The sequence below is a fragment of the Delphinapterus leucas genome, chromosome 2 (assembly GCF_059928025.1).
Source record: "Delphinapterus leucas isolate spDelLeu-1000000601 "Yukka" chromosome 2, BTC_Dleu_Yukka2, whole genome shotgun sequence".
Lineage (NCBI taxonomy): Eukaryota > Metazoa > Chordata > Mammalia > Artiodactyla > Monodontidae > Delphinapterus > Delphinapterus leucas.
The window spans coordinates 129,085,403-129,102,782 of NC_143130.1; positions in this window are offsets into that span (position 1 = coordinate 129,085,403).

Below are 17,380 nucleotides of genomic sequence, written 5' to 3' on the forward strand. Positions count from 1 at the left end.
CTGGGTAACCTTATATATTTGCTTTTGAGGTTCCGTCTTGTGTGGCAGGCCTAAGCAAGGTAACTGCAGTAAGGGTAGAGTCTGTTGGTATTTTTACTTATCTTTCAATGAATTGCTTTTTGACACAGCCAGTATTCAATAGAGCATTATTAACATCACATATAATAATTACTGAAATTTTACTTATCAAATGGAATGTCTTGACCAAAGGGTATATCCCACTGCTAGCTGCTATATATCGGTAGCCCTAAAGGTTGGTAATTGAATCCCAGCCTCCAGCTGCTAGGCTTGTAAGTGTTCAATGCCAGTTGTCTCCACCTAGGAATGAGGTTACCTTTTCCTATTCTGTGGTTTCTTCTATGCTACAAACAGATCTAGTAAGAACTATTAAGCTCATTAACAGTCAACCATTACTCTGTGGCACTCAACTTACTGTGGTTTTACCTTAACCAGAGAAAAAAGAAAAATTACACTTCATAAGTGACAGTTTCAGCTGTACAAGTCAAAGATGCTTACAAAACGAGATACAATGATATTTATAAGGATGTAATCATACTGCATTACCAAAACAAACTTTCACCATCTTTTTGTCTGAAAAATTGACACACCCTTACTTTCATCTCTCCCATTAATAACTATTGATCACATATATTAAGAAAGAAATAGCAATTATTTAATAATGCATTCTGCAATAATTTATTTTAATTAGGCCCCTATCAGTTCTGGAAGTGATAGCTTTACAAATGTATACAGCATTCTACTTAGGCAGATATATTTAGGCTACTTGTTATTAAAATGCTAAAAATGGCTTTTATCCCAAAATATCGAACTTGAAAGGTAATAGTAAACTGAGTGAAGGGAGAGTGACAGAGAGAGAGACAGATTCCAAGATATTCTATATAAAGAAAAGCATTTTCCATTCACAGTGTTCTATTTGGATTGATTCCCTGTCACTGGAGACACTGGTGGACCAGACATGAGCCATATGTCACAGAGCACTAGTTTCTAAAACTTGCGCAGCTGAAATTGCCATAAACAGCAGAGTACCCAGTTGTAAGGGGAGGGAAGCTAAGGTTTCCCACATGTAACATAATGCTTCCTCTTCCTCAGGTATTTTGCTGACAGGTTTTGAAGTGTCAAAATTGAGTTACCCTCTGACAGCAGTTTTGGGAAGTCAGTTTGCAATGTAATTTGTTTAGCCCTTTATTATGTATTATTATTATTATTATTAGTGCCCTGTATCAAGAAAATAAGAGACTAAAAAATGAAACTTACTGCTAAAATTTGATGAAATCAAGCAACCTGACAAGGAGATACAGCTTCTGAAGAAACAGAATTCAATCTGATTTTATGCTTCAGGAACAGGGCTAGAATAGAGGCAGGACTTCTAATGAGACAACACCCAGAAAACATGATCTGCATATAAAGAAAGTAACTTCTATGCCATATTCACATCTCAGATTGTATTTATCATCTGTGGGTACTCAGTTTCTCCATTTGGGTTGAGATAGCACAATAATTCTAGGTTCTATGAATCATAGAGTCGAGTGTTATTATTTTTTAAAGTCTGTTTATTTACCTAAAGCATGAATATTTTTTCAGCACCATGAGCCATGATGCAAATACAGGGAACATTTATTAGCACTGGATTAACTCCGGGAATGTATAATCGCCCACCATGATTTCCACACCACCACCCACTCTTCACAAGTATATACATCTTCCTCCCTCTGCAAGCTGATTAGTATTAACAGAAAGCTTGCAGTTGCCACAAATAATAAAGGAGAAAGGGGTCCTAAGTCTGTGACATAGAAGCAGAGGGACAAATTTGGGGGTGGTAAAAGATTTTTCCCCTCCTTTAGAGACTAACTTCATCTACTGTCTCCTGGGGTGAACTTTGTGAAGTGTTAGATAACTCTAGCCCCAGGGGGAAAAAGTCATGCATATACACTGTATATAGTGCCAGATGACAATTTTGACTGACTACATGTAAGGGTTCAAAATAAAGGGCTTGACCACAGTTATTCACTAAATGACTTGTGGCTAGACTTGATTAATAGATGTGATAAAATAAATGGTTCATTTTCTCACATAGGAGACAAAGAAAAAAGACAGAGAAAACAAAGCTGTCTATAACTATAAAAGACTTACTAAACATTCTCAACTGGAATGACATCCTCAAATAGAATTAATTTGCAATGCAGCTTCGAAAGCGGAGGCTGGCAAAATCTAAAGAGGGAAGAAATTAAACGAAAAAGGAATGTGATAAGAATGAAAGCATGAAGTAGCCTGAAAAAAAAGAGATATAGGAAAAACCTAATCTCAAATAATTCCATACAATTCAATTTAGGAAATGTTTAATTGAATAGATACTCTATACAAATGTTGTATTAAGATTGGTGAGTGATACAAAAGTATATAAAACATTCTCTTTCTCCCAGAAGCCCAAAGTACAATCAGGAGAGTCAGATACTTTAATGTTGCCCATGGACCAGCTATAACAGAATCACTGGGGATGTATGTGAAAAATGCACATTCCATTAATCACTTAGAAAATATCAAAGTTACGTTCCATCTAGAGAAGGTCAGAATATTTTCTTTCTTCAGTGCAAATTAGTCCAGAATCCGGAATTCTCTGTGGACCTTTCTAACCCAGAACTATTGAGTCAAATCATTACTGTATCAAATTATCATGAGAATTTTTTTCTTTTACGTTTGCTTGAAAGATATGATGGAAATACACAGGAAACAAATTCATTCATATTTTCTTTTCAGCCATGAACCTTTGTCTTCATATTTCAGATTCTAATATAGGATGTTTAAATTGTCTTTTGTAAATTGTTTGAAAATTTAAAGATGTGATGGTTTTTCTCTTGATTTCTGTCAATGGTTATCTTAACTTGGTAAAAGAGGAAAGGATGATAAGTGCTGTAAATGTTGTTGCTCAGTATTTTATGAGAGAGAGGGAGAAATTGAGCAATTAGGCAGCCTTGGGAGTAATTAAATTTAAAACATGTAGGCTACATATATGACAGAGCAAACTTGGCGAAGATAGATGAAGGAAAAACAGGCACATGTATCTGGACATAAAGCAGAAGAACAGTGCTATAACAAAAGTCAGTAACAGGACATGATTACTGTGTTTCAGCACAATTTTGGAAGTAAATGTTGGCAAAAGCAGGAGAGGAAATAAGAAAGAACTGAAAGTACTAGAATGTGATAAACAAAACCAGGAAATAGCATAGAAGGTATGTGTATGAGAGGTGACATATTCTGATTCTTTGGTTGGCCATTCAAGATCTGACCTGATTTCTCAACTTATCCTTAACTAAGAAACTGAAATTGAGAATTCAGCAATGTTCAAGTCATGAATCTAGTGTAGTTGGGATGATTGCATCCATCCACTCATCCCAGGGGTGGATATCTCAGTCATGAGAAAGTCATGGCTTCATACCAAGAGGAGGGGTTGTGAGACGGGCAGTGTCAATCCTTTTCTTCTGACGATTTATCATCATAAAATAAGCATCTGCATTGAAACATGCAGACCTCATGAATCAGAAACTTTTGGATCAGGTGACCCAAGAAGCTGTATTAATGACATTCACTGTAAAATCTGAGAACTTATTTTCTAATATAAAAACACTTTGAAAAATACTGTAATAGATCTTCACTTAGCATAACATGGGAAAGTGAGGGAGGGAGAGAACTTAACTAAAATGGGAGAAGGGAATATGAAGAGTATCTCTTTGAGAAACTGGGATTGATTGAGCTTTGCAGGATGATTGGTACTTTATTGGGTACATATAGGAAAGGAGGATATATATCAGTCATAGGGAATAGTTATAACAAAGGCTCAGAGGCAAAATAAATCAAAACACTCAAGGGTCTTTAAATATCTGATAATGGAGTACAATGAGAAAATAAAGCAATATAACAGATGAGCTAAACTAATAAGGACATTGAATTCTAGATTAAGGAGTTAAGACCATATACTTGGAAAAATAAAGAGCCACAGATTTCTGAGGATACATAAGATTAATTCAGATAAAGTTATAGAAAGGCCAATTTAGGTGAAAAGAACTGAAAGAAAGATCCACTAGGCCAATATGGAGGACTTACTGGATATAAAGAGATCAATGTAAGACATAGTCATAGTGGAAGATACCCAGAATACACCTGCAATTCAAAGGAATTTGGGTTTTATTTTGCCATATTTTGAGCATAGTAATGACAGCATCTGACATTAAGATGGCAGCAGTGCAAATCTGAAAAAATAATTAATAGAAATTAATAGGAATTAATAGAAATATTTGAAGATCTGAACTTTCTGCTAAATTATCTACTTCAGTACTAAAAATCACACACTCCACCAAATCATATGTCTGCAAGTCATCCCATACACGTTCTCTCTACCATACATGTTCCTTCCACATCCATAAAGATACTACTAATAATATTTAAAGTGTATGTTATACAATGCTTACTATGTGCCAGGAGCTATACTACGTACTTTACATGTATTAATTTAATCCTTACAACAACTCTGAGATAGGTACTATTGTCCTCATTTTTCAGATGAAGAAATTGACTCAGAAAAGTGAAATAATTTGCCTAGGGTCACAGAGCCAGTAAGAAGCTAACCATTGTGCTCTAATACCCCCTAGATAACTTCTAAATTATTCCTCTCCAGTACATTTTCCTCTCACTTATCTGGTCAAAGTTACTCTCATCTGTTACCTCAGCTAAATGACAGTCTCTCAATGAATGTTTCTACCTTTAGTATTATCCCTTCTCAAGTCACTTTCCATGATGCTGTCACACCTGTTGTCTAAAATGCAAGCCACAGCATTGCTCTGCCTTTAGGCGAATAAGATAGTATATACATACATACAGTTGTAGAAACTCTTAATTCCAGAGAGAGAAAAATTCAGGCAAATTGGTTATGGTCGTCTTGGCTTTATAACTAGAGATATTAAGTGCTATTGATCCCTGAAGTAGAATTATCTATTATTCCTTCCTCTCTACAGAGAAATCATTAATTGCATTTCATTGAAGACATCTGTATCAGTCAAGGTCTTGTCAGGAATCAGAGGCCACACTTAAAAAGCATGCCAGGAGAGATATTAATGAAGAGACTGTTTACTAAGGAGTGGGTGGAGTTAAGGAAAACAGCAAGGAAATACACCAGGACCAGTGAGAGAGGGGAGCCACGCCCCCACCTGGGCCCAAAGAGACCAGAAGCCTGAATCTGGCCAGATTTATGGACAGGAAGGGCCACCCACGGAGCCACTGCTTAAGCAGAGAACAGAGCCACTGACAAACTGTGGCCCCCTAAGACAGGAAGCTAGTGAAATAACCTCCCCCCGCCAACCTCTTCTATGAACCAGTCAGTCTCCTGTGGTCCCACTGTCCTAATCAAATCAGAACCTGGATGGCTAGGGAGCCCAGCTGAGGCAGCCCACACAGTCGCCCTGTCAAGGAACACAGCAAGGTACACAAGGGTAGAGAGTGAATAAGGAAGCATTAATAGGGGAATATCCAGCACATTTGTCTGTCTTTATATATAACAGTGTTGTTCTTGACATGGAATTCTATAAATTAAGGCTTATCTGAATGTATGAAACAAGCATATCATCTGACATTCAGCAACAGGGAGGCTTTCTGGGCTTCCATTTTCTACTGCCTTATTGCTGGAATTGTCTTGCCTCTCATCTACTACAAAATCAAGGATTTTGGCAGGTAGAGGCATGTATAAACCCTTACTGCCAACAAATAAATCCGAATGCAGAGCAAGACCAGATTAGCGTGCTCATCTTCCAGAAATATGTTTCTTTACTCCTCATGGCTCTTAGAATTGCTTACCATCATAGCTTATTTAAAATGTAAAATGTGAATTACTACACAAAACATAAATATAGCATACACACATATATGCACATACATATATATGTGGGTGAATATTTTAATGTTTTTTAATATACCTGGCTCTGTGTTATGTATTTCACATAACATTACTCACTTAACATTTACTAACCTTGCATAGTGTGTATCATTCTCATTTAGCATAGAAGAGTCCTGAAGCTAGAAAAGGGTAAGTCAACAACAAAAGTTCACATATTAAGGAAAAGGTGGAAGCTAGGGTTCAAACCACAGGAATCTAGTGCCGCGTTACACGCTTAATCACAAAGTTTTACTGCCTACAAATGCTGATTCACATAGAGTAATGTACTATCATACATTTGTTTCTGGAAAACAAATAAAAATACTGCTTACCCCATAATAACATTAACAAACTCAGTCTAGAAGCTCTTTCATGATAAAGGAATTGAGGTGATTACTTAAGCATCACTTTAAATATATATAAATTTTTGGTCTGAGCACTCCACAGTAGCAGAGAGGGGCAAATGAAAGCACTGTCTAAAAGACAATGGATTTAGACATAAATTCCTGAAGAAATATAAAGGGAAAGATTTTCTCCACACAGTGTTCATCACCCACTGTGAAATCTTCTATTTCCACCAACCCAGGGAAACTTTAATGATAAGCTGAGGGCAGTACAAACAGAAATGCGCAGAGAGGAACACTACATATTAGAGGATCTATTGTTTGTCTTTCAGAACATACAACCAAAATTTATGCTAATATCATGCTAAATTTTAAAGATTTTAAGTAATACAAGCCTAATTTTACAATGCATACATTTTAAGCACTATTGGAAGAGCCCTCCTTATTCACACTATACATCCCCACTGCCTATACTTCTGGAACAAATTGGCAGGCATGAATTCATAGGTCTGTCTGAAAGAACTGTGTCCCTGATGTGTATGTATCCAGGTGTTTTTGATTTTTATTTATTTTTGTTTTTATTCTTCCAGGTATGGGATGTGATAGGTAACAATCATCAAAGAAGAAGCCTTGCACAAAATATTTTACTGAAGTTAGTTCATGTTATAAATATGAGACAAAAAGTAATAAAAACAAATAACTCCAGTGTTTTTGAAATATAAGTAGTGGCTTCTTTTTAGAACCTGCTGCCCATCTGGCCAACTAGGATTGTGGAGAATTCAAGTGTTTTGGAGGGTGCTGCATCCCCAAAGAAATGAGATGAGAATTATGGCAACATTTGTTAACTCTCACATTTTGGATAACCTGAACAGAGCAGGTGTGACAAAATTCTTAATTGAGATTTGGTTTTGATCTTAACTGCTTACTTGATAAACACCATATATGTGTTATCCTATTAAAACAATCCATATTTTAAAATGGCATGTATGTTATAAACTAGGGGAACATTTTTCACATGCTTAAGGGGACACATCAGATATCATCTGGAACAGACCACAAGTTAGAAACAGTAGGGAGAGAGAGGTGGGTTCTGCTGAGAACCAGAAAGAATTGGCCCAGTGAAGAATGAAATACGGTGGGAGAAGGGCCAGCTCTTACTCCATTCCAGTTGATAGCTGCCAGGTGTGAATGTGGTCTCATTGTTCATAAATCTCCTTTGTTTTAAAGACAAAAGGAAAATGTATACATTTGTGTGTGTGTGTGTGTGTGAAACCTCCCCATTTTAGTGTTGGCAACTGATGCAAAAATCTTTGAGACACTGTGCTGGCAGGCATTCTGTACTCCAAGCCACACACATGTGCAGGTGGGCAACAGCCCACAGGCCAACTACTGTGCCCTCAATTATAGATAAAGGGCATCATTCTTATGTATGCAACTGTTTTCTCTATCAGTTGTTCTGACAGGATTTTGTTTGCTTTGTTGATTTTTTAAAGTAACTTTCTAGGTTTCAAATTATCATCCAGCAGCAAGCTCCCAAAATGTTTCTGTTTTGTTTTGTTTTCACTCTGAATTGACAAAGTATTTAACTGGATCAACTCATTTTTCTCATATATTTATAGCATAAACAAGGCAAGATTTTGTTGTTGTCATTGGATTCAAGTAGTCTTGGTTTAAGAACTACGTAAAGCCAAAGCAGTACTTGTATGCCACAGGGATTTATTTTCTTAAATATGTCAAGAAAGAAAAAAAAAGAGGGAAAGGGAGGGAGGGAGGAAAGAAGGAAGGAAGGAGGGAGGGAGGAAGGGAGGAAGGGAAGGAGGAGAATAGAAAAGAAAGAAAAGAAAAAGAACATGGGAGAGGGTGTCAGTCGTCTAGGGGAGGCTCAAGTGAACCTTACTAATTCCTGAAACAGAAAAATACCTGCTTCTGTCTGAGTTTTCCAAGGTTGATAGTCTTCAAAAGTTCTCACTTCCCAGTAATGAACACAGTACTTTTCTATATGATTCAAGTGTGTTTTATTTTCTTATAGAAACAAAAGTAGAGGTGTTTATGATCACTTAATAAGTTCTTTTTCCTGTATCTTCTGACCTCGAAGAAATTTTGAAAACTCTAAGTAACAAATACTGGGTCAGAAAGCCTCAAAACCTCATAGTAAAAATGCCAAGTGTTGACTATTATAGATTAATTGTTTTTAGTGAATATGTAAAATCTGATACCAAGGGACAGTCAGAAACAAATATAAAATCAAGAATCTCAGAACTCCAGGTAATCTAGCAATCATTTTATAATAATAACACTGAAGCAAAGGAAAATTAAATGATTTACCCAAAGTCACTTCTTTGGAAGTCAGAGTGAGACTTTAAAATTTAGTTCAAAACACTAAATAAGAAGTGAAAGAAAAATCCTCTATATTTATAAAGCGAGAAAGAAAAAAAATCAAAGATATGAGATACTGAGATGCAAAAAATTTCATGAACAAATGCTTCAATAATATTCAAACTGACATTGTTCTATTTTATTTTCTTTAAATAGCTGCTGGGAAACCACTTGGGCTAGAAATATTAAGGCACAGCAATTTAAAAAGAAGAATATTAAAATAAATGTATCCATATCTACATGTATATTTCATGATAGTGATTTTAAATGGGTTCCATTTCTGTCATTTTAATGAGTGAGTTACAGGTCACCTAATAAAAATTTCAATTTATATTAAGTATTTTATAAGTCAATTTGATTTATTTTTACATACCTAGACCTAAAATTGATATACATGGAATTCTTCTTCTTCTATACATTTGTGGTACATTAGTCTATAATACAATTTCTACTTGAGACATTAGCTGCCATAGTTTGTGCTTTGAATAACTGGGATATACAAAGAAATTCAGAGAAAGGAGGACATATTTTCAAACAGTATTTACATGACGTATGTCATAATTCAATACAACATCAAAAGGAATAATCTATAAACATTTGGTAAACTTTAAGTTGGAAAAGCAGAACTCTGATAGTAAAATTAAGTTATGCCTGTGAAAAGAGAGGCTTAAATGTACAGTATGTATTTCTTCATCTATTGCAATGTATAACCAGAATAACCTGTATTCCCAACTCAATTTCAATCATAACATAAGGTAACAGACTACAGTAAATATTGTTATATCATAATGATTCACACTTCTTTGTAGGCACCAGCAAAAATAAAAAATCAAATATTTTATACTTACACCCCAAAATCTATGTAAGTGATTTCTCAAAGAACCGCAGAGTATATTTCCTTTCTGACATTTCAAATATGTATGACTGAAATGAGGAAGCATTTAAACAGTTTTACTGGATATATTTGCCCATCTAAATCCATATACCTTCAAAAAGTAAAGGAAGATAGAAGGGCAGTTTCTATGAGAGAATTACATATTTCTGGACTATGTAATTTCTCTGTATTTTTATGAAGTTTAGAGCTGTAGGATTTACCACTATTAATGGACTTCAGACTGGGCTGATTTTAGTTTAGCTTTGTTTTGTTTCAGTTTATTTATCTTTAATAGCTTTATTGAGGTATAACAGCTCGATGAGTTTGGACATATGCAAACATCCATGTTACCATCACCACAATCTGGGGAATAAACACATCCAACATCTCCCAGAGATTCCTTGGTTCATTTGTTTCTTTTGTGTATGTAGTAAAACCACTTAACATTTGATCTCCCCTTGTGAAAAATTATGAAGTGTGCAATACAGCATTGTTAACTATAGTCACTACGCTGTAAGGTAGAACTCTGGGCATGTAGTAATAACTGACACTTTATGCACACTGAATAAAAACTCTCCATTTCCCGCACACTGCCATATGATCCAGCATTCTCACTTCTGGATATATATCCAAAAGAATTGAGATCAAGATCTCAAAGAAATATTTGTACTCTCGTTTTCATTGCAGCATTATTCTTAATAGCCGAGACATGGAAACAACCCATGAATGGGTATAGAAAATGTGGTATATATTGATACATACAGTGGAATATTATTCAACCTTAAAAAAGGTAATCCTGCCATTTGCAACAACATGGATAAATGTGAAGGACATTATGCTAAGTAAAATAAACCAATCATAGAAGGATAAAACATTGTATGATTCTACTTATAGGAGTTATCTAAAATAGTCAAATTCGCAGAAGCCGAGAATAAAATAGTAGTTGCCAGGGGCTGGGGATGTGGGGGAAATGGGCCAACTTTGTTTTTTATCAGTATTTAAAAATTCAATTCCTCTTAACACAAAATAGGTTTACTAATCAGAAAGTTTTTTACGATGAAAGTTTTGTGAATTGCAGTACTAATCCATGAAGAATTTCATTAAATATCAATGAAAAAATGTTATGTTAATCTTAAAGATGAACATATATAGCTGCATAAGCATATATAAATTCAAGAAAAGCAACACTGCTTTTAAGATCAGAGAACATATTTTCATGAAAAAATACTCTTCTTGTAAGATGACATAATTCCTCAATCAAATGCTCAGATTAAAACGTGCTTTTCTGTATTTAGCCCTGAGCAGTTTGGTGTGAAGCACGAAAGGAAAAGCAACAGAAAAATTACTCTACATGTCATTATGCCAAGTAATAAAAATGTGCTAAAATAAAATTTATACTGTAGAAACTAGTATTCTAATCTATCCAAATTCAGTTTAGTTTACAAACATAGACATCTGAAAAAAGCTCTGTTTCACATAAATGCTCCTCTTGACACAAGTGCCTTACAAACTCTCCCACTTTCTCCCACCATACCTCATACAAACATATTTCCTCTCACTCAAATCACTTGATATTATTCTGAGTTATTTTAATATTTGACTGGAAAGCTACTGATACTGCTTGATTTTTGTTAATAAATTAGCCTATTGGGACTATTGGAAGGATAAGATTATTAGATTATTTGAATAGGATTAACAGAACAGCTGCCTTATTTTGTATATGCTTCGTATTTAACTAGACCAGTGACACCTTGGCCATTAATGACTGGTAAACTTTCAATTTCTATTGGTGAACTTTCTTTTTTTTTAAATTTTTATTACAGTATAGTTGCTTTACAGTGTTGTGTTAGTTTCTGCTGTACAGCAAAGTGAATCAGCTATACATATACATATATCCCCTCATTTTTGGATTTCCTTGCCTTTTAGGTCACCACAGAGCACTGAGTAGAGTTCCCTGTGCTATACAGTAGGATCTCATTAGTTATCTATTTTATACATAGTAGTGTATACATGTCAGTCCCAATCTCCCAATTTGAACTTTCATTTCTAAATCTCAAACATTTCAAAAGAAGTCCTTTCTTCTTTATAATAATTGACCACAGATAATTTGTTTCTAAAAGAAAAATAAACCAATTTTCATTTAGTACCATAGGGATATTTCAGCATAAAGAAATCAAACAATCTGAGGAGACACAAATAATAGAATTACAGGAAATAAAATCCAGGTTTTCTCATGTCTGGCCATAATAAAAATCTTTAAAATGACTTGGACCATGTCTACAGACATAAAATAACAATATTAAGTTTGACTACAAGACCATTTTGTTCATCCCATAGCTGGCATCAAGTCCCAACTCCTCCACTAACTCTCTGTGTGATCCTGCACAAGTTGGCCATCTTCGTTAAGCCTCAGTTTTCTCATCTGTAAAACGGAAGCATAGACAATTCTGAAATCTCCTATAAGCTCTCAAATTCAGATAATTAGTGATTAGTTTGCATTCAGAAATTGGCCAAGTGACCACACTGGCTTTACTCCAATCAGTGTCAGCAACAGCATGTCAGCACTCCCATTAGCAAAACTCTTATATGCTGTTGAGTCCAAACAATATTAAAACAATGATAACAAAAAGAATTTAAATAGCCAATTTGAGTTAATACAAAAAACTACAAGCCTGTCAGGAAAAATAACAGCACATGCCTTCCTATGCAGCTGAGAGGGAAGTTTGGTTATCACCAAGTCCTAAGAAAAAGGTGTAAAGTCCTTTAAAAGAATTCAAGACTTAGCGCAAAGCCAGCTCAATATTAGTGTAAAATATCTTTCAAAAAACATTGCTAGTCTTAGATTTAAAAATCAAAATTAAATGAATAAGCAATTTAAGTAAATAAGGTTTCACAAAGTAACACAACAGTAAAGAATTCATTTTTGTCTAACTATTTTGAATTCAGTTACATGATAACATGTAGTCACAGTACATAACTTTATCCCAAATTACAGCAAATATCAAAAGTCTTCACTTTCATTATCACTTCTTCAAAACTATAAACCAGTGATCTAAGAATTTTTGCTTCAACAATATGAATTTTTGTTTTGGTAACATAACACTTATGGAATTAATTTTTGAAACTTACTGAATTTAATTGTAGCTCTTCTATCAATGCTAGGCCCGAAAACAAAAATAAGTGTTCCCCTCTCATTCCTCCCAGTCTCCACCCTCAACCTTCATGCTTACACTTGCACAAATGGAGCAAGTCATTTATTTAACAAAACAAGAATATGATTTCACAAAGTCATTCTAAATCTATTTTAATAAGTAAGGTTAATATTAAATCCTATTTTGACCTGACAAATGAGTAAGAAACAAGAGTATCCTGAGCCAACATTTAAAAATATACTTTAGGGAGTTCCCTGGTGGTCCAGTGGTTAGGACTCGGTGCTTTCACTGCCAAGGGCCTGGGTTCAATCCCTGGTTTGGGACCTAAGATCCCACAAGCCGTGCCATGTGGCCAAAAAAAAAAAAAATATATATATATATATAAAATATATGTATACACTTTATTAGTTGTAGTAATTTGTATTTGAAGTGACTTCTCAGTTCCAGGTGACAAACAAGTAATATTTCTGAATCCCTATGTATTTTAAGTTATGGTTAAGATATTCCCTTTAGCAAAATGTTGATGCTCAGACGTTGGGGGAATCACAGCTCTCAACTGAGATGATAATAACAAACTAAAAATAAGTCTAGAGTGGAGCTGTGACTCATCACACTCATCACACTCAAAAGCTGATAGCTAGAAAGGTTTGAAATCCTCCAATGACACATTAAAAAAGAAGCAAAAAACTTCCTGGTTTTTTGAGGGAGATCTCTACAGCACAGACTCACTGGAGAAAAGTTTTTAAAAAATCGTCTAGATTTGAGATAGAGTAGACCTGTTTTCCAATCTTAGGTTACATGAATTTAACTCATTTTCATGATGAAACACACATTATACATACATGCATTAAAAAAATCCTTTTTAAAAAAAAATTATTAATTAATTTATTTATCTTTATTTTTTAAACATCTTTATTGGAGTATAATTACTTTACAATGGTGTGTTAGTTTCTGTTTTATAACAAAGTGAATCAGCTATACATATACATATATCCCCATATCTCCTCCCTCTTACGTCTCCCTCCCACCCTCCCTATCCCACCCCTCTAGGTGTCACAAAGCACCGAGATGATCTCCCTGTGCTATGCGGCTGCTTCCCACTAGCTATCTATTTTACATTTGGTAGTGTATATATTGGTCCATGCCACTCTCTCACTTTGTTCCAGCTTACCCTTCCCTCTCCCCGTGTCCTCAAGTCCATTCTCTACATCTGTGTCATTATTCCTGTCCTGCCCTTAGGTTCTTCATAACCATTTTTTAAAATTCCATATATATGTGTTAGCATACGGTATTTGTTTTTCTCTTTCTGATTTGCTTCACTCTGTATGACAGACTCTAGGTCCATCCACCTCACTACAAATAACTCAATTTCGTTTCTTTTTATGGCTGAGTAATATTCCATTGTATATATGTGCCACATCTTCTTTATCCATTCATCTGTCGATGGACACTTAGGTTGCTTCCATGTCCTGGCTATTGTAAATAGAGCTGCAATGAACACTGTGGTACATGACTCTTTTAGTAGGAGATCTGTAAGATTTGGAGCAAATCTATTTTGTATATTGTCATTTTTAAAATGCAAGGTTCTAGAGTAAGGGAGCATAATTTTAAGTTCAGATTTTATTTACCACTTGTATAATCACAGGAAAGTTACTGTACCTCCCTAAGTGTTAGTTTCCTCACCTGTAGTCGAGGCATAGTGATACCTCATAGGGCTGTTAAGAGGATTAACGAGATAATTACTTCAAACAACATAAAAGAAATAGTGGCTATATTTAAAAATTATTTAAATACATTCAATATCTTTCATCATTTCAAGGTTAAAGACAAATGATCATTAAGTTATCTGAATTATTATATTTTGCTGATAATTCTGCAAGCAAAATGCACATCTTACTGGTGTCGCCATATTTTAAGTGTCAGAAGGACTCAGGCTATAACATGATTGATAATTCAAGTAGAATCAAATGCAAAAGCCTGTGAGTGCTCAGAAAGTTAGTCTGATGTGGTGGAAGGATCCATCGGATGGAGGTCAAGACCAGATGTGTCTTTATATTGAGTGGGCAATATCTGTTGAGTAAGCACTTAAAATCTTTGAGACTTGGTTTTCCCACCTAAAACGTTAAGGAGCTGGACTGCATAATTGCTAAGATAGATCTCATCTAGCTTTAAAATGAGTGTTGTTTTTTTTTTTTAACATTTAGTAGTAAATTATTATTTTGGGGGAGCTTACTATAAAGCAAACAGCATGCCCTTTATGTATTGCCTCATTTAATGTCATTTATTCAAAGCTATTATGAATATCTACTATGTGTTAGCCCCTTACTCTTTACAATGTGGGGTACAACAATGACAAAGCAGAAAAAAAAATCCCGCTTTCATATCTCCTATATTGTAGTAGCACAGACAGAGACAACAAATAAATAATCATGCTATGTTATTTGGTGGTCAATATTATGGAGAAAAAAATATATATGGTAATAAGGTGAAAAAAGGATTTCTGAGATTGAGGAGCTGCAGTTTTCAATAGGGTGGTCGTGGAAAACTGCCCCAAAGAGAAGACATGTGAGCCAAGTCTTGATGTAGATAAGAGAGACAGCCATTGGGATAAGTAGGGGAAGAGCCTTCCAGGCCATGGAAACAGCAAAGCAAAGACCCGAGGTGAAGACTGTTCATAGCATGGGGCAGACTGAGGGGAGAGGAATGCAAATGAGGGCAACCATTACAGGGGATCGGACTGTGGAGGACCTTTTTGTTAACATTACAGGGGATTGGATTGTGGAGGACCTTTTTGATAACTGTATTTATGCTGAACAAGGTGGGATGCCATCAGAGTCATTAGATGATTTTAAACTGTGGAGGAATATAATCTGACATATAATACATAGACACACACACACACACACACACACACACACACACGATCACTATGGCTGCTGTATTGAAACTAGACTAAAGGGAGACAAAATTTGAGGCAGGAAGACTAGTTAGGATGCTGTCCATTTAACTCAAGCAAGGGACGACAGTGGATGTATGGACAGTTGAATATAGAGTATAAGAGAGGACCAGAACAGTAACAACATTTGCAGGGCTCAGTGAAAAATGAAAAGGTGCAGTTCTTGTTGAAAAATTTTAAGAACTTTAATACAGGGAGAGCAAAACACTAAACCAAGCACAGAGCCTTTCTGAGTGTGGAGCGCTATGTGACTGCATACAGGGTTACATTCTCATGAAGCTGGTCCTGGAGAGAATTCAAGGATAACTCCAAGGTTTTTACCTGAGCAATGAAGTGATGAAGCTTTCACTAATACTAATACATAAGAAAAAAATGTGCGGGAGAGGAAGTTTGGGGGCCAGGGAAAAGGTCAGTAATTGTGCATATCAACATTCATGAGATGTCTCTTGCACCTCACATAGAGATGCCAAGTAAGTAGCTGGATCTATGGTTTGGGGGTTCAGGGAGAAGTTTGGGCTGAAGATATATATTTAGGTGTAATTCATGTATCAACTCACATTAGGCCTAGAGTAAACACAGACATTAGAGGGAAGAGGTCAAGGACTGAGTCCTGCGAAAATGAGGAGGAACTACTAAAGAAGGCTGAGAAAAAGCGGCAATGAAGAAATACAGACTCATGGGCTCTGGAGGCAAGTGGACCGAGCCAAAGGGAGAAGGGAAAGATTGACTCTATGATATTAAGTGTTTCTCATGGATTGATAAAGTGATGACTAAGAACTTACTTTTACGTTTAACAACACAGAAGTCATCATTGACCTCAGTAGCACAATTTGGTGGAGAGAGTAGTTTTGAGAAAGAATGAAAGGAGAGAAATTAGCATCAGCACGTACACAGCCACCACGAATTTAGCTGAGAAGGGAAGTAGAAAGTGGAGAATGGCAGTAAGGAGAACATGGCAAAAAAGGATATATTTGAGAGGAAGAAATAATTGCATCCTCAGAATAATCCTTTCAAGTTGGCATTATTTTTTCTATTTTATAAAGTTTAAGTAACTTTCCCTAGACCACAACACTAGTAAGTTACAATAGTATGTAACCACAAATTATTTTATTTAAATAAGTGTGCCACTTTGAATCACTGCCTTAGATCAATTACTTAGGGTCTTAGCATCTTAGGGTTTAAGAAGAGAGACTTTATATAAACGCACTGGCTTAAAAATGGTAGGGGCTTAAGATCTCAGCTTAAATGTCACCTCCTCAAAGAAGAGTAGGCCCCCTCAAGATCTCCACCACATCGTATAGTACATTTCTTTCATAGTACTCAACAAAATGTGTAGTTTTTGCTTATTTACTCATTTCTTTTTTGTTTCCCAATTATAAATGAATTCAGGAATTTTTTCAGAATTGCTCTGAATTTTTTCCACAGTACCAAGCTCACATTGCTCACACTAGTATATGCTCAATAAATATTCGTTAAATAAATAACTACCTTTACTTCATCCACCCCTTTCATAATCATGCCAATACAGAGAAAAGAAATATATATCTATCTTCTTGGATATTCTTCTCTTTTACAGAAGCAAAAGTACAAATGTTCATTCTCTTCTAAAATCTGATTCCATTTACAGTTCAAACTCTAATACTGGTTATGAATGTGACATTACATTAAATTATGGTGATAATGTTTTCATATAAATTATATTATTCATTCAGCTTCTCATAAAAAATAACCAATGAA